Below are 19798 nucleotides of genomic sequence, written 5' to 3'. Positions count from 1 at the left end.
CAGTCCTTCATGGAAATTTTCAATTATACAGATTTTTAATTTGACATCCCTTAACTTGATCCATTGGGTCAAGTGTTAACAACAGCAATCTGCCAGCACAATCCACTAATCTCATAGTGATTTGCTGAAGTCATTAGCGTCTTTCCAACTACGAACATCATCACAGGGACTCATCCCACTCATCCTCATTGTAGTTTTGCTTAGTTTATTACATTTCAACCAAAATTCAGGAATCTTCATTTTTCAATCAGAATCCAAATCAACTCATCAGTTCTTAACCAGAATTTAAAATCATATCAACCACATTCGAATTCATCATCTGGATAGTATTAATGCTTATAATTTCAAGTCTTAGATTTACTCGTATATACTGCCAGTAAAGAGCTGCAGTTATACCCTCAGTATATACGGGTAGTCATGGTCCTTGGAACTATAAGGTAAATACCGTCATGTCTAGGCCTCAAGCAAGTCAGGGATTTCATACAATTACGGTACTTCCATCTGAAGACCCACTTACCAATTTATGAATTTCAGTTTGAATATCAATTTGTATGAATTTTATTACACAATTACAACCTTTTACTGCTTCTTCATGAATTTTTGACATTTTTGGCTTCTCGGTTGATCCTCATTAGCCAATTCGCTCTGATACCAGCTGTGAGATCCTTGACCCCACTGCGCAACGAATTCTGGGGTGCTAACAACGGAAGTAGCACTTCTTGGCGCGGAGCAGGGTCCCACACTCGGGGCCTCGTCCCCACGGATATCCAGACAAGAGACTAATCCATCGGTTCTTCCAAAACCAAACTCGAAAAAACTTCCCTTGCCCGGAAAGCGCAAGCGATTCCTCCAGGATAACTTTTCTCTAACGTTGTCAAAAGCCTTAACTAATTGAACTCATCTGACCGAACCCGTAAGTCCCATAGTCAGATCAAGGGAAAGATTGCACTTGGATCATAGAGACCAACGCTTTTTTCCTCATTTTGAGAGGCACAGCCGTTGATTCTTTTCCATAGAATAATTTTTATCCAGGATTTACTTCATCTATCGTACCAACAGAAATTTAGTCTCATTTTAGGGATCCATCAGTCTAGGCTAACCCCATCCAGTCCCATGGGTTAGCCAACCGCCCAACCACTGTAGTGATGGGATCCAATTAGGAATTTGGTTAGGTTTTGTCCCAGGTACCAGGGAAAAGAGTTCCCAGGCCACCTAGCCGGATATTCATGCAATCATAAAACTAGTCACACCACTTACACACCCAATATGAAATTGCCTTTTTCACAAATTCAGTTGTCTTTAAAACAATCATTTAATGAAATCATAGAGTCACTGATCATAATCCTCCAAAATATCCGGTTTGAATTCTCATTTCCAATCTTTCCTTCATCAGTGTACCTATGGCATCATTGGCAACCAGAATGCTCACCACCTGTCCACTCAGGGGCCTTTTCGATAGTTCCTAGCTCATAGTACCCAGTAATATATTCACTTATAAAAATCTAGATGGACTCTCCGTTGAAGATCAGCAAGATCAACCAACAGATCCATATAAAAGAGACATGGACTCCACACGACCTCATTCACAAGATGGTCAAAATGCTTCCTCAGCATTCTTGACATAAATACAAATACAATTCCAATAATATTTCCATCTTTTCTCATCACTCCACATCCTTTCACATTAGTCCCCATCTTTTCTCATCTTCCCACATTTTTTTTCCTTCATTGATCCCTATCACATCACATCATTGATCCCTATCACATCATTTTTTTCTTCATTGATCCCTATCACATCACATCATTCCCACATCAAATCACATCCAATCACATCATCCACACATCAAATCACATCCACTCGCATCATCCACACATCAATCCACATCATCCATACGTCCATCCACATCATACATCCATCCATACATCCATCCACATCATCCACATCAATCCACATCATCCATACATCCATCCACATCAATCCACATTATCCACACATCCATCCACATCTTCCATACATCCATCCACATCATCCACACATCAATCCACATCATCCATACATCCATTCACGTCAATCCACATTACCCACATTCATTTCATAAGTATTCCCATTCTCATCTAATCACATCTTTTTCTATCTCATCACTTATTTCCTCATTTATCCTCATCAGATCACATCCACTTGCATCTACCCATACATCTCGTCACTTCACATACATTAACATCTATCCAGTTTACATCGCATCTTATCACATCCATTTCACATCACACCTCATTCATTCACATCCCGATTCACATGCTAACACATTCATTCACGTCCCTTATCGTTCATTCACATCCTGATTCACATAACATCACATCCATTCACATCCCTTATCATTCATTCGCATCTCGATTCACATGCTATTACATTCATTCACATTCTATATCATTCATTCACATCCCCATTCACATGCTAACACATTCATTCACATCCTATATCATTCATTTACATCCTGATTCACATCACATCACATCCATTCACATCCCTTATCATTCATTTACATCCTGATTCACATCACATCACATCCATTCACATCCCTTATCATTCATTTACATCCTGATTCACATGACATCACATCTCATCTATTCATTCACATTTATCTGATTCACATCACATATCATCACATCTATTTACCTCTCATTCTCATCACATTTATTCTCATCACATCCATCCATCCATTCTTTCCCATCTATCTGATTCGCATCCCATCTCATCACATCTATTCTCATCACATCCATCCATCCATTCATTCCCATCTATCTGATTCGCATTACATCTCATCACTTCTATATTCACCTCACATTCTCATCACATCCATCCATCCATTTATTCCCATCTATCTGATTCGCATTACTTCTCATCACTTCTATTCACCTCACATTCTCGTTACTTCTATTCTCATCACGTCCATTCTCTATTCATTCACATCTATCTGATTCATATCACATATCATCACATCTATTTATAGAATGTAAGAGAATTCTTATTTTTTATATAAAGATTCTTTACTCATCTATTTATGCATAAGAACAACTTCAGTGGGAAATAACACTTTTATAAAAATCTGTTTATGCATCTATTTATACATAAATTCAATTCTAAGGAGAATAACACTTTCGAAATAAAAATAAATCTTTTATGCATCTTTCCATGCATAAATTCAATTTTAATGAGAATAACTCTTTTGAAATAAAAATAAATTTCTTTATGCATCTTTCTATGCATAAAATCAAAATTGATGAGAATAACTCTTTTGAAATAAAAATAAATTTCTTTATGCATCTTTCTATGCATAAAATCAAAATCAATGAGAATAACTCTCTTGAAATAAAAATAAATTCCTTTATGCATCATTCTATGCATAAAATCAAAATCAATGAGAATAACTCTTTTGAAATAAAAAGAATTTCCAATATGCATCTTTTAAGAAAATTTTGCCATAACCTCCTTTGTATGGCTGACCATTTTTTAATTTTTTCACTCTAAAATTTACTAAAAATTATCCAAGATGATTTAAATCATTCTAATCTAATCAATTTTCACTTTATTAAGAGTAAACAATATGAAAAGTTTAATTCCATCAATTTGATTACACATCTAGGATAAAGAAAGGCTGAATTCAATACTGAAGAGAAGGGGGAAAGTCTTTCCAGCAAGGCATAACATCCATTTTCATTTTAAAGAAAGCAAAAATCAAAAAACCATAAAATAGAATAAGAAAAAGTAGAATTTCTAACTTACTAGGAGTTTTGTGAGCTTTCCTTTGGCTTGATGGTTTGAGGGATCTACTCTTGTTTGCAACAAGAGTGGCCACCAATTCTTTTGAAGAGGAAATGGTCAAAAACAAATGAATTATCAATGAATTCACTGTTTTTGGCTCTGGGGAGAGGAGTAGAGTAACGATGCATAAAACACTATTAAGCTTTTACAAAGGGGGAGGCTTCTATTTATAGGAAAAAGTGAGCCTCTAACCAAGCAAACTGATTCTAGAATTTTCTAGATCAATTTGGTCGCTTTTTGAACATTTTTAGGTCAGTTTAGCTTACTTTTTGGTTCTAATTGAAACAGGAGAGAGGAGAGATGAAATATCTCATTATTTGAGAGTTTAAAACTCCACCACACATGTGAAGTAGGCACCTTCTTCATGAGGGGAATTCCTCCACACTGAGGTGTCAAAAATGCATCATTTCCTCTAATTATCTCTTCTTTTTTAACTAATAACCTTGTCCTTAGTCAACTCTTCATCTTATGTGAGTATTTACTCATTTTTGGGGGGATTTTCTTTATTTTTTCAATTTATCTCCTCCCCACATTTGGACTAAGCTTATTGGTCCATAGGAACCTTAATCCAAAATTTTCAGAAAATCTGGACCCTCAGGCTATGGTCCTTTTTACCTATTTTCAATTTATTCCAATTGCATACAGGAAAGTTCTTTTTGAATTTCTATTTCAAGAGAAATCATTTTAATAAGAAGGGATATTTTTCCATCCAAAGATATCTAGAAACTGGATTATCTCTCTCTAGAATATTTTCTCTCTCTAGGCCAAAATAGATAGAAACAAGATCTGTTATTAATTTAAAAAAGGGATTGATTAAAGGGGAAGAAACTGGACATCTTGAGGGGCTGGGGAAGGAATCTTACACAGGGCGGGTATCGGTGAGAGAGAGAGGGGTGGTCAGTGGGATGGACGAGAGAGAGAGAGAGGCGAGGTGTCGCACAAGAGAGACATAGAGAGAGGGGGGGTGTTGGTGAGAGCGAAAGGGGGATGTCGACAAGAGAGAGAGAGAGAGAGAGAGGGGGTGTCGGTGAGACCGACACGAGTGACCCTATCTTGGACCTGGATTGCCATGAATGGTACTATCGAGGGCAGCTAAGTATTCCTCCTTTCTAGACCCACTCATGCTATTTTTATGCAACACTAGGGGAGAGATGTTGTGGAGCCAGCTTTGTGGACCTATTCTACGTACAATTCTATCCCCTTGCACCATGCATTACCTATAGGCATCTATGGATGACTTCACCAGTCCTTGCTAGGGAACTCACGGACTACCTACACAACCACTATGGTTTAGGGAAAGAGAGTGGATCCTCTCAAGGAAGTATACCTGCCAAGGCTTGGTCAACCTCACTGGCTAGACATGTAAGACCTATGCTTCACACTGTCTACCATTCTCTCCGACCACCTCCTAGCACCGCAGTATCCCCATAGACCACTCACCCCACACACAGAGATAAAAAATTGTCAAGAGAGTAATATTGTATACCAAAAATGCAGAGAGAATGATACACTTGAGGAGAGAGTGCTCCCCTTTTCTTCTCCCCCCTCTTCTTACAACCCTGAATCCTTCTTGGGTGTCCTCCTTCTCAAAGTTCCAACCTTTTATCATGTTGTGTAGAGGGAACATCTTCCGCTTTAGATGTCACACTCATCGGGAAAAGGTAGATGGTGCTCAAAGAGGATCTCGCCTTGCCTTGGGAAAGGGAGAGTGGTGTTCATTCGGAGTTGGCCATGCACGTCGTAAGTGCCTTTGGTAGTCAAAGGACCCAATGGGTAGGAGATGTTGGAGGGCATCGACAATGACGGAGGTCGGAGTGTGATCACGGAGGTTGGAATGTGGTCATGGAGGTCGGAGGTGATAGTGGGAGGAGTTGCTGAGACAACCCTACCAGTGCAAGCTCGTCTTGGTGATAGAACACGAGATAAAGAGAGACCCAAGGGGTGGTGAGGAAATGATACCTCAGCCAGTGTGGCAAGGCCAATGATGTAGTGGTGGAGCGAGGATGATAGTCAAGGAAGCCACGAGAGACGTGATGGTGATGGGACGCCACAAGAGAGGTGGGCACGAGTGGGATCCAAGAAGTCGAGGTGACGGTCTCAGGGGTGGGCCGAAGAGGAGCGACATCACCAAGGTAAAAGTCAATCCATGGGTGTGGGCAGCATGACTGTTGCTGCTTGTTGCCAAGGTGGTGGTGACCGTAGGGAAAGGGCGTTTCTCCATGATGGCGATGGTGACGGTAGGGAAAGGGCGTTTCTCCATGATGGTGATGGCTCTGCAGGCGGGGACTGGCAGCAGGTGAACGGGTGGCGATGATGGGATATGGTGGCTGCTCTATAAGGCAACTCATTGAGAGAGAGAGAGAGAGGGGGGGGTAAAGGGGGGGTTGGGTGGGGTGTCATTGGGGTGGGAGAGAGAGAGAGAGAGAGAGAGAGAGAGAGAGAGAGAGAGAGAGAGAGAGAGAGAGAGAGAGAGAGAGAAAGAGGGGGGTGCCAATGGGGTGGGCGAGACAGAGAGGGGGGTGTCGATGAGAGAGGGGAGGGTGTTCGCAAGAGAGGGGGGTGTTGAGATGAGACAGAGAGGGTGGGTGTCGGTGAGAGAGAGAGAAGGGCGGGTCAGTGGGATGCACAGAGAGAGGCGGAGTGTCATGAGAGAGAGAGAGAGAGAGAGAGAGAGAGAGAGAGAGAGGGGGGGGTGGGTCGGTGGGATGCACGAGAGAGAGAGAGGTGGGGTATATCGCGAGAGAGAGAGAGAGAGAGAGAGAGAGAGAGAGAGGGGGGGGGTCGGTGGGATGCACAAGAGAGAGAGAGAGGTGGGGTGTATCGAGAGAGAGAGAGAGAGAGAGGGGGGGGGTGTTGGCGAGAGAGAAAGGGGGGTGTCAGAGAGAGAGAGAGAGAGAGGGAGAGAGAGGGGGGGTCAGTGAGAGCAAGAGATAATGGTTCCATGCTGGAACGTCTCCAGTAACTTGATGATCAGATTGAAGAATCTGATGGTGGCAATCGCAGGATCTAGTGCCAGACCATATCTTCTAATTAATTTGTGGGGATGCACTTTAACATGCTGGCTTCAGTGTACAGTTGGCTGGGGCATCGGAGGAGCAAACCATGGGAAGTTGAAGAGAAGTTTTGGGTTCTTTGTTTGCTCCTCATGGAAGAGATTCCATGCCCATCTGCATCGGATCATCAGATATTCAGGGTTTATTTGAAGTGGGCTTCAGCAAGAAAGGTCGCCACCAGGCCAGCTTCTCACCCATGAAATCGAACGTGATGAGACAAGCAGTGGGCGATGGCTGGACAACGGTAGTCGCCACGCTGTCAAGGGGGGTGCTCTCGCTTGCAGCTACAATGCTTTTCGTCAATGTAGGGATGCAGGACACGGATGTCCATGTGATCTGTAACCTTGGTGAGCAGCTCCTCCTGGAGTTGTCAACCAATCAGGATCTGAATTGCCTAGTCAAACTCCATTTAATAAAGCAGATCATGCCAATTAAGGGGGTTGAGAGGATGGTCGACTTCCTTGCACTCATGGGGTGTGGCAGTGGGATGTTGCCTTCGTTCAAGGGTGGGGGGAGGGGTTTCTTGGTGGTGGTGGTGATGAGGTTGGAGGGGTGGGTGATATAGAGGAAACGGTGGTGAGGCTAGCTTTAAGGACTGAGGGAGGCCTAGCCAATGTTGAGGGTAATTCTGTAAGGGTGGTGGGCAGGCCTAATATTGATGGATGTTCAGGAACATGCTTATGGATGATATGTGGCAATAAGAGGGCATGGATTTTCCTATGCTATTATCATGGGGATATCATTCACCTATGGTTCTATTTGTTCATATTCTTTGATGTTGACATGGAGGATAAAGTCCTTGAAGGTTCTTTTTGGTGCTTGTCTACACACATGCAGGATGGAGCAGATTTCTCTTATTCTTATGGATCATGCATTGTGCATGAATGATGAGCTTACTTATGATGATTCTCTTCATCATGGTGATGATATTCCTTTTGATGGCGAGCATAGTTATCCACTACTGGCTAGACATGTAAGACCTATGCTTCCTACTGTGCTCTCCGATCACCTCCTAGCACTGCAGTATCCCCACAACCACTCACATCACACCCATAGACCACTCACTCATCCCACACATAGAGATAGAAAATGCTGCAAGAGAGTAATATTGTATAACAAAAGTGCAAAGAGAATGATACACTTGAGGAGAGAGTGCTCCCCTTTTCTCCTCCCCCCTCTTCTTACAACCCCGACTCCTTGGGTGTCCTCCTCCTCAAAGTTCCAACCTTTCATCATGTTGTGTAGAGGGAAGATCTTCTGCTTTAGATGTCACACCCATTGAGAAAAGGTAGATGGTGCTCAAAGAGAATCTCACCCTGCCTTGGGAAAGGGAGAGAGGCGTTCCATCCATGAGTATACTTGGCCAAAGAGATGGCCATGCACATCCCTTAGGAAAGGTGGATAGTACTTGAAGATCTCTTTGTTGTGAGACGGAGGGGTGTACCCCCAGGTGTACCACTCATGAGTACCTTTGGAGTTCGCCATGCATGTCATAAGTGCCTATGGGGTAGTCGAAGGACCCGATGAGTAGGAGAAAGCAGATGTCAGAGAGCACCGACGGTTATGGCGGCCAGAGTGTGGTCACGGAGGTCGGAGGTGACAGTGGGAGGAGTTGCTCTCGGTGGAGTGTGGATGAACTGACTACCTATCCATAGCATCGCATGTTGTACACAATAGTCTAGTTATGTTGGCACTCTAGAACTTATTTTAGGTGCTATGGGATAGGAGTATCCTAGTCCATGGAAGAAGATACACCACAACGACAACGATCAGTTGAGATAGAACTACACAGGAATAGCTTGTAGAGTAGGGAAGAAGGGCAAGAACTTATGGACTTAAGTCGTCATTTATAACAGTAATGTTTTCACTTCCTTGTCCCTTCTAGAGCATGGTGGGGGTGATTTCCTAGACAGCTTAGCTCATGGTAGCTACTTAGCTCACTTACCTATAGTACCCATGCCATATCATAGTGAGGATGCACTCAAACCGTTGCCTAGTATATATGAAGCACATAGTCCAAGTAAGGGGGAAAATCAACCCAGTGATGAAGAATCAGAGCATGCTTATATACTATGGTTATCTAACACGATGAGCTTGCTAAATGAGTTTGATCTACAAGTTATTGAGATGTAGTCATGTAGGCCAAATCTAGATTTACAACATGCAGGATGTGTAACCTCAATATGGATAGGACTTTCCTCGTTGCCCAGGTGCATTCTAACCCATCCTCAATTTTTCGATTATTTCAATATTTTTTATGATTCTCCATTTAGTGTTTGCTTGAGTGCTTGCTTGCATATGTAACTGGTCTATAAATTTTCTAGTTATTACTTGGATAACTATTTAGGCTTTGGTATGAGTTCAATCCTCTCCCTAAGATCGACCTTAGAGTATGCCAACTACTCCACCTTCCTTAGTGTGCCCTCTTTAGTTAGAATAGATCCTTCTAAGTGAATTGTGAAAGTGAAACTAGTTTATTAAAAAAAACAAAGTAAAATACAAAAAAAAACCCACAAGTGGGATGGGAACTTGTGGCTAAAAACCTATCAATAAAGGGCTTTTAAAAAATGTAACCATCACTGTAAAGGTACTTAGTGGTTCTTAGATACTCTTGTATGAGGTCTCTTGGCCATTGTTATAGGGTGGTGCCCTACTTTTATATTTTTAGAATAAAAACAAACGCTTATAATAATCACTTCGTAGTTTCATTTATGAGGCTAGATAATAGCTAGAGATGGTTTCACCAAAGTGATAGTTTATCAAGAATAAGGTCATAACTAGAGACATGCTTTTTGTTCCATCTTAGTTTAGATCAAATTTGGACCAACCTTAATATTACCCTTGTCTTAACTAGAAAATTTGAGGAGTCCGCAAAAATCTTTCCTCGTTGCTTGATTGATGTTTGTATTATGCTTGATGTTTCCACAAGAACACCTTACTCATTGTACCATGTTGCCTTGTAGAACTCCCAAGACTTTCGACATTTCCAACGCCAACATGCAACCAGCCAGCCTTAACAAATCTTCATCAACATATTCCAAGGATGGAATCTGCATCAAGAATGGGGTCATGTTAACCCTCATTGGCCTTTGATGTTGAGTGACGTTCAATGGTCGTTGTTCCTTCGAAAGGAATATGAAAGGCTAGTTAGTAAATGAAAAGGTTAGAAATTAGCGAAAATTCCTAATGGGGTGGGTGGGTGGCGGTTTTTGCAAGTGATTGCATTTTTATTTGTGTGAGCCTTTTTTATTTGTTAGTAGTACCCTTGTGCTTGCAGTAAGACTTTTCGTACCCACACTTTTAAGATGTTGGAGTTCTTTGAGGAACTCTCATAGACTTTTGTGGACGATGTTGTGGAGTACTTTTATTTATCCTTGGCCTCTCAGTTTTGCATTGAGGAGGAAGAGGCTCTGATGATCAAGGCACCTAAATTGGATTGGTGCCTTTCGTAGTAGCCTTGACCTACAAGTAACTGTTTTTCCACCTACATTTTGATACTATTAAGATATCATATCTTGGTGGAGTTTTCTCTTTGGTTGATGTGGAAGGTTTGGGGCCCTCCTTTAACGTTGGTTGGGGTTGAGGTTACGGATTTGAGACTCATGGGCGTTGTTGACGATGATGAGGCTGGAGTCTCTTATGGAGTAGTGTTGGCTGATGATGTTGATGCCTTTGAGCATGCATTCTTCTCCGGTGGTGAGGGTGGTGGTTGAAGAGGTGTGGGATCCGGGGCTTTTCTTGTGAGTTCCTTTTTATAGGTAGATGGTTGCACTTAGGGAACTTTTTTAGGAATAGCTATTTTTTTCATGGTTTTGGCATTGGAAATAGAAGCTATTTCTCTTGTTGGTGAAGATGGAGTCGGAGGAGTAGATGCTTTATCAAAGTCAGTCATTGATGCAGATGGCAGGTCTTTGTGTAGAGGGGCTTCCGAGGAAGAGACTTGTAGCTTTTTGTTTTCAGCATCATAGAAATCCATTAGGGTTGGATCCTCTCCCTGCTACTAGCAGTATGGTATTGCCAACTTTGTGTCGTTGACCATCATGATGACCCTATCGCTAGCAAAGCACAGTGGTGCTTGGGTAGAAATAGTCCATTTGTGTTCCAAGATCAAATCTGCTTCCAACACATACTCAACCACAAAAAACTTACAAGTAAGGGGGTTAGTTTCAATATACATTGTATGTTCAAAGTACCCCAAACATGGCATGTTCAAGTCTTGTGTGAATGGAATTCTATTAGGATGAGCCGTGAGTGTTGGTTGACCTAACAAATCCCATAACTCGAGGGTTATGAGATTCTGCTCTCGTGTTGGATAAAGATGTGCTTAAATTGTGGTGAGTCTAGTGGAAAGTTCTAATCCAACCAAATTCTTGGGATATTCTCAGTAAGATATGTTGGAATTTCCAGCTCCTCCAAGGTCTCTTCCTCCCGTAATAGCAATTTCGCAATGCCTGTAGGAGTGTTCAAGGTGACCGTTTATAGGGATTCATCGATTGAATACAACGAACCACTTACCCAAGTTCCACCAAGGATGACATCATACTCAAGGGAATCTAGGGTAACATGGAATCTAAATTCCACATCTCCATCAATTGTTTGAGTAGCATAGCTAAACTAACCTAGAACTTGAATGTTTTATCCATTGGCACCTGTTACAAGACCATTGTCTTTAGGGATGATTTTAGGTTTTCCTAATGACACCCAAGTGTCTATTGTCATCAACGTGCGTTTGTGCTTAATAGCATTGTCCACAAGGAAATCCAACCATACAATGATAGAATCTTCAAGAGAAACCATGGATGTGTCAGTTTTTGTTTCAGCTTTAGATTCCATTTCGGTCTCATATTCCCATTCACTTTCATCCTCTTTTTGGCTCTCAGCTTTTTTAATAGTACCCAATGTGTACAATGGCACACTTGGTCCTCTGAGAATTCTAACTGAGGTCTGTTTGAAAACTTGTGAATCCTTATAGTCCTGTTGTATGTAGCTCTTGATGTCTTGGTATAACTCATGTTTAGCCTTTAATGGTGCAAGTGTTGACGCTATTCTAGTTTCACCCACCATGAGAGAAGAGCACTCGTCCAAATGAGGATTTGAGAGACTGCTATAATTTCATAAGGGATTCATCGAATTCCTCACGTGCTTTTTCAACTGCATCATTCGTGTAGTCTACCTCTAATGACTCCTCTTTAGAGAGTACATCTTCCTCTCTTGAAAGGGGAAATGATACTCCTCTGGGTTTTGTATTTTAGTTGCTTTTTTAGGATTTTCATTATATGAGGTTCAATCACACAACCAGTGATCCTGTATGACACTCAACAATGCTAAGCATGCTCACCTGAGCTTGTTTTTTGCGTTCCGCATATGTCATGTGATCATGATTTTTAGTTTGGGGTGGTTGGGCGGGTTCTAGTTTCTTGATTGGTCTAAGGTGCACTAAGTGATGAATCAAGACTTGTTTTATCCTCACTAAGTGACATACTAGACCTTGTATCATGACTTTCTTTGGATTGTCGAGTTTTCATTATGTTTGCCCATGCGTGACGAGAACTTTCTTTCTTTCTTTCAAGCTTTTGTATCCTGTGTCACACATGTTGGTGTTGTGGTTTGTATGGTAGCCTTTGAGGACGATGCTTCAACATCATGTGTAGCTTTGGGCTCTTTTGGGTTCATTTCAGCTTTGGTTTCAAAAGTTTGTTGCCCCTTATTTTTCTTGGGTTTAGAAGAGGTTTTGCTTTCGTTTTTGGATTTTGTTTTAAAACATGCTCTTCTACCCATTTCGAAGTATTTTCTTTTGCATTATTTTTTATTGTATCTTGTGCCTTGGCTTGTAAACGTATAAGCACATTCAAGGGTACCATAGAAAATTACCCGTTTTGTACACTCAAGATGTTAAGTGTTGTATTTTATGAGACAGCAGGCTATAGTGAAGCAACTCGCTTTGGGAGATCTTGGAATATGTGATTGATGCCACATCATTCATATATGGGTTGCAAAATGTCAATGATGACTGTGGGCATGGAAGTATTCCAAACTGTGCAATCTGCTACTTTGTGCGGTCCATGACAATAGAAACACTGAAGTGTTCATTTAACTATTTCTTGAACTGTGTTTGGTTGGGGCACGGGAGATAGAGGTTTTGAGTTAATTGTAGATGAATTGGGACATTGCAGTGTGTCATGACTAAAGGTTTTGCAATAAATGCACTACAAAAAAAAGGCACCTTGTACGTACAATGGGGATTGGGATGGACATAGTGATTGCATTGAACACAAGGCATCTTGTCCATTACTTGGAGAGGCATTAAGGATGTTTGGTTTTTAGGGGGCTCGCCTCTCTTGGAGATTCTTTTTCAAGCCTTTTAAGCAAGGCTTTGTAGAATTCAAGGAATGATAATTTCAAGATCAATTTTTCTTTAGCCTTTGCTTTACTTGGTTTAGAAGAGGGACATCTAATATCATGATCATCCTCCATCATCTTGTCATCTAAACATATTGCTTCTTTACAACATTGATCGAATGTTTCTGAATTAGATACAATGATCAAGTTGTGTAAGCTATTATTCTTTATGCCTATCATGAAACATCTCTTTAATTGAGTATCATTTAGTTTCTCCCATGGCTTGCATTGTAAGTGCAATATTTTTATCTGAAGGATAAAATCTCGAATAGTTTCGTTTTGTTTCCGCTCAATTGAATAGAGTTCTTTCACTGCACTCCACCGATCACCTTATCTTGAAAAGCCATGGATAAAGGCTGTTTTCAAGGTCTTGAAGTTGGTCTTAATCATTGGCATCAATGTGATGAACCATCGACTAGCCTTTCCCACTAAGGAGAGGTTCAACACGTGTACCTTGGTGGGGTAGTTTGGATTTCCAAAGGCTTCACATCGTTGTTCAAACATTTGTATGAATTGAATAGGATCAGTTGTTCCATCCCATGATTTTGGAAATCTATATATCTGTGTTTTTATAAAAGTCACTAAGGCCGCGTGTGAGTGTTAATGTGGGTAGGGACTCACTTAGTCCTTGGGCAACCCCCCTTAGATTAGTCAATACGTCAAATGTGCGGGTATCTAGAGGTTGTAAAGGGTTGGTACCTAGCATGTCTAAAGACTTAGGACTTGTTATAGTGCTAGGCAAGGGGCCAAATCCTGGAGAGATTCATATGACAATGGGTGTAAAACTCGATGACACGCTTGTTGTAGGCATGGCAAATGGAATTGGGAGATGCATTTGGGACATGGACCTCAATGGCTTGAAGATATCAGCCAATTGGGTTCAGTTTGGGTGTGAGGCCATATAATTCCTCCATCATTGCCATATCTGATGTTGTCAATAGCTTCTTAATGAGCAAGCACAATTTTTCTTTAAAAGGTTTTTTTATAGCCCGTTATACAGCCTCAGAAGGCTTAGCGTTCCCTTCATTGGGTCAAACGAGTGTCTGCTTGCCCTAATTAGCTTAGGCGCAACATGCACGTGGATGACTTAGAGATATTTTTCTAGAAAAAGTACATGCCAGTAGCATCCCAAATGGAAGAGGAGGTCTCAAAACCTGTTTTCCATCACTATCTCAAGATGATTTTTTTTTCGAAAAGATTTTCCCTGTTTCGCAGCCCGTTTTTAACGTGTTCGAAAAGGAATTTGGAAAAACTCTGTATGAGAGAGTTGTAGTATTTTTAGAGTACTACAACTTTGTCTCTTTGAGTTTTTCTTCATTTTGTCGTTTAGACACTTAAAAAGCAGCCCGAATATGGTTTGTAATCGTTTTCCCGCCGTTTTTTTTAACCTCGATTTTCGAGTCGAATTTTGAGGTTGCTAGTCAGAAGCCAAAATGATGGATTTTGCCCTTAGATGCTCAAGACCAATTTTGAAGAGCTCGATGCCGGCTTATGGACGAGAACTAGAGCGCATTCATCAGATTCACGGTTTAGGAGATATGAGCCTTCAAACAGGGGCTGTTTTCCAGACTTTTTTTTAAAAAGGTCGACGAACCCCCCTTCACGATGTGAACTAGCAAGGTGCAGTTCACGGCGTGAAACAGACTTCATAACAAGAATTAAATTTGATTTTATTTATTTTTTTGGGCGTGAGGCCTTATGGTATGAACGCTTAAGGCATGAAATGTCTGTTTTTTTTGGGGGGCGTGAGGCCTTATGGTATGAACCGCTTAAGGCGTGAAACCGTAAGGTGTGAAACGTCTGAAATATTTTTTTTATATTTTTTATTTTTGGGCGTGAGACCTTAAGGCGTGAAACGTCCATTTTTATTTTTGCCAACAGACCCCCCTTCACAACGTGAACTAGTAGGGTGCAGTTCACGGTGTGAAGCAACATACTTCATGAAAAGAATTAATTTTGAATTTTTTTTTGGGCGTGAGACAACCCCTTACACCCTCCAATAAATAACCCCCAAAATGGACAATTTAACAACTTATTAGCATCTTTTCATTCAATGCTCATTAGCCTTAACGAGTTATGTAAAAAAATGGTAATGAATTAATCAAAGATTAGCTTTTCACTAATCTTTTTTTCTTTTAGACTAATCAAATACTCTAATTAACCACTAATTCACACCATTAAGCACATCATTGGATAGAGCATGAAATTACTAAGCTATGTGCATCAACTAATGTATAAATTAATTTATAATTAGAGATTAATTAAACTCTTAATTTTAGTCTCTTCTCTTTATGTAAAATTAAGCAAAAGAGAGCCAAATTCCTCCAATTGATGTAAATAGATGTTTTTATGCATCTAGATGCTCTCAAAACACTCAAAAACACTAATTTTGATTTCTTACATGATCAATTTGGATCCCCAAAAACACATTTGCTAATCTTTTTGCCTCTTGAACTAGATTAATCACCCTTAATGACAAAAACTAGTCAATTAAGGAAGATTAATTGATTTTAAGAGTTTTTTTTAATGTTTTTGAGAAATTTTTAAAGGATTAAGCTACTCATAACGCTTTCTAACACTCTAATGCATACAATTCAAACAAAAAACATATAAATCAAACAAAAATTAATGATTCTAACTCTATGTTTAACTCTAAAGAGAGCTAAAAATCACTAAAAATTGCATTCCATAGCATCGTTTGATGCAATGATGCAAACTAAACCTAACACACTCTATGTGTGCAAGCCCTAGGAACATAAAAAACAATAAAAACAATGATTTAAGCTAAAAATTAAGCAAAAAAACATTCTTTATAAAACAAAAATGAGAGCTATTCTACACCAAATCACACACAAATCTCCATCAAAACCACATCTTTTTTATGGGAAACCATTAATAAAGACAATGGGCAATGGGTAATGCGTAGATTAGAGAAAAACGATGGAAAAAGCCAAGGATGATTGCGCGCTAAAAATTGTTATGGCTCACCCTAACCCTTCTTAACACATATCCAACAAAAGATTACCTGGTGAACCACAACTGTCGTGAGGATCTTTCCAATGGCCGAGCTCCTAACCCTTAAGGTCTCTAAGCTTTACAACTCTTTGAGAAGCAATTCCACCACGTCTACAAGCGTTGTCACACCGCCGCGTTGCACTACGTGTACTCGTCCCTCCTCTCACCTTACTTCACTCACACACACACACTAGCATGCATTAGAGAGATAGAGAGATTAGCAAGAGAAAGACTCTATTGCACAATGGGAGAGTTCTTTGTATATGAGAGATATTCACTTATATACATGGCCATAAGTGTTCACACTCACTTAAACTATGGCTGGTCAGGCACTTTAGGCTCATAAGAGGCCTAATGCTATTACAATGACTACTCTCATAATACATCCATGAAGTACATCACTTGAGACTTCATCCTAACTTACTACCACACGCTCTTGAAGTGGGAATCGCTATAAGTATTCCATCAAACCTTTACAGGCACCCGTCCAAGTTGTAGATTTGGATACCATTGCTTCATATATTGAATGTATGACCTTTTGGTGTATCTACCTTGACTCATTAATATAAGATAATGGTAATAGCTCTTGTTAACCCTAGGAATATGTTAACATTTACCCGTGTACAATCACCATCTCTTTCCCCAGACTCATGCAGCCACAGACTAGGGTACTTTCACCGTACATCGTCCTTTGTACCCCACTTTGCTCTTTCTTTCCCTGCACCCATACCCACAAAAGCCCCTATATAAACCCCCTAGCTCCCTCATGGCCAATACCTTGATGCTCTATGCTAGCCGTACCCGACACTCTGTGTAAAGATTGTATTCGACAGTCCGTACACAACACTCTGTGTGGGACTGTACCTAACGGCCCTTTGCAACCTCTCTCAGAGCAAGCCCTTTTTTAGCCCATCTCCAAGTAGGCTTTGTAGATTTTTTTTTCAACATCCCATCCTTGTGTTGAGGAGAGGGTGTCCTAAACTGCTCTCTCTCTCTCTCTCTCTCTCTCTCTCTCTCTCTCTCTCTCTCTCCCCCTTCCCCCCGGTGCTGTGAATAGACTGAAGGAGAACTCCCCTTCTCTCCCTCTAAGTGCAAGCTTTTGCCCTAAATTCCAGTTTAAGGACACCTTCCCCCCCTACCCCCTTTGTAGCGACTTTAGTAAGTACACTTTGGCTCTTAGAGGTGGTTCCCACATAAGAGTTTTATGCTTCTAAAGTGAGCAAACAAACTCCAATTCGTGATCCAACTGAAGTGTTGAGTTCTTGGCGGCGTGGGCTACGAGAAAGTGAATAGAATGGCTCCTCCTCGAAGATGCCAAAATACCGCCTTGGGAAGCATGCATAACAACGACCCTAGAGAGAATGGCCAGATGTGGCCCCAACTCTCCCCGGAAGAGTCCTGTAAGGAACTAATGGCCAGTAATCGTTTAAAAAGAGGTTTTTTTTAATTGACTTTTAATGTTAGCATTAATTAAATAAGAAAGAAGGTGTTACTTTTCCTTGCTTTGAAAATACCAAAATTCATGTGAAATGCTTTCTTGAGAAGATGATGTTGTTTCAAATATCCCATGGTTTAGTTAAGCAATTGTGTTGTTATCTTGATTAAGTTAAAGTAAAAATACATCTTCTCCTCGCCTTGATGCTAATCCCATTTTCGTGCTTGTGTAGTCGGGCGGCAACGTTAACGAGGCCGAGAGTCTCGGCCTAAGGTATCCCTTCTACCATTGGGAAGATGAGACTTGCCAGTTTAGGCGAATAAGCCCATCCTAGCGTGTCGACATCCCTATGAGGGGGACCAGGAGGATCAAGCGATGGAGCCTGAGAGAGCGACAGGCCGGCTTGAGTCCTCGCGCCAGCTACCAACGACGATGTTCCCGTAGGGATTGCCCAGTCTATAGAGGCTGGAAGGCCGAATTCTAAATCATCGGCAGAATAAAGTAAAGGAATAAGAGAGCTTGAATCTGGCTATGGATAGATTTGAACATTGTATTTATTTTTTATTAAATCCCTTGTTTACTAGCATTGTTGTATCATTGTCAAGGGCTATTAAAACGAACACTGTTGTGTAAGGTCATTAATTAAGGAACTTGTTTATATATGTCACACAGTGTGGTAGGACTAATTAGAAAATAGAATTGAGGCGTGAGTTGGGTGGAATGTGGGAGGATGGAATGCCTTGACGGCACCATCCTACGAAGAGGTAGATCCAATTAGTCGGGTCGCTTTCTAACAGAATTAATTGAAAGCTCTACATTAGGTAAGTAGGTCCCTGGGGGGCAACCCTACTCTAGAGGATTAGGCCACGACTGTGCCTCGCATAGATGGGGAAAAAATTGTTGTATCTAAGAATCAAGAATAGAGGTTGCCCAAGTTAAGGCCAATCACTCTATGGGTGATTTGATTTTAAGAGTCATTTAGGAGACCACGCTCCCCCTGTGGGGGGATAGAACTAATAAAACTAGGTCTTATCTATTAGTAATATCTTTGTATCTTTACATGGTCGAGGTGTTGAGTATAAAATTTTTCTCTTGTTAGATTTAGTACTTTCTTAAGGTTTCCCCTATTTATGATGGGGGAGACCTTACACGCACGCTTGGGCTAGATTACACTTCTTGGCTGTGCAACTTGCTTATCGAATCGAAGTAGGGAAAATCGTGGGAGAGGAAGGGATGAAGGCAAAAAAACGTGGCAAATGGAGCGCTACATAGCCGGAAAATAAATAGGGGCAGTGGGTGGCTAGTGTGCCTCTCAAACAATAACCTTAGCCTAAAAACCTTTGGTTAATCAATTGGGGGTGCCAACCCTGATTACATAAACTACAAAATAGGGGCCCATATGCCTCTCAAACCTTAGGTGTACCTTAGTAACCTTAGCATAGAAACCTTAAGTTGTACTAGCCTCGATTATACATACCATAAAATAGGGGGCCATGCTTGTGAAAAATGGTTAAATTAGTTGTGTGAATTGTTGGTTAACCTTTAACTCTAAGGTTTTTGAGAATCTTAATTAGAAATAGGTTAATTTTTAAACAAAAAAGAGGCTTGTCTTCACAAACAACCTTATCTATGTATCCCTTCATATTAAACTGCCAACAATGAGGAGGAAGAAAGGGGTGGCAACGAGACAAAGCAATGTTGCCAAGGGAGGAGCAGAGACATTGCAAGAACATATGGGAGAGGCACATGAGCACATAACCTATTGCCTTAAAATCACATGTACTCATGGTTAAAACAATTTTGCCGTGATCATTACATTTTATTTTTTCGAACATGCACACTTGTACGAGGTTCTTATCGGAGCGGATTGAAAAGTTTGCTAATTGTAGAAACCTCAATCAAATATTGCATATATTTTCGAATGGCTCTATCTCCCTTCTACGATTGCCAACAATCCATGATTTTCATGGTGATTTTAATTTTCTAGTCGAATTATGGATTATGGTGTGTGAATGAATAGCCAACTAGGAAGAGGCTCTAAGAGATGGCCATGCTTGAAATATATGAAGAAGATAA

This window comes from Cibotium barometz, chromosome 37, assembly GCF_041138505.1.
Source record: "Cibotium barometz isolate CiBa-2024 chromosome 37, ASM4113850v1, whole genome shotgun sequence".
Taxonomy (NCBI): domain Eukaryota; kingdom Viridiplantae; phylum Streptophyta; class Polypodiopsida; order Cyatheales; family Cibotiaceae; genus Cibotium; species Cibotium barometz.
This window is presented reverse-complemented; position numbering follows the sequence as displayed.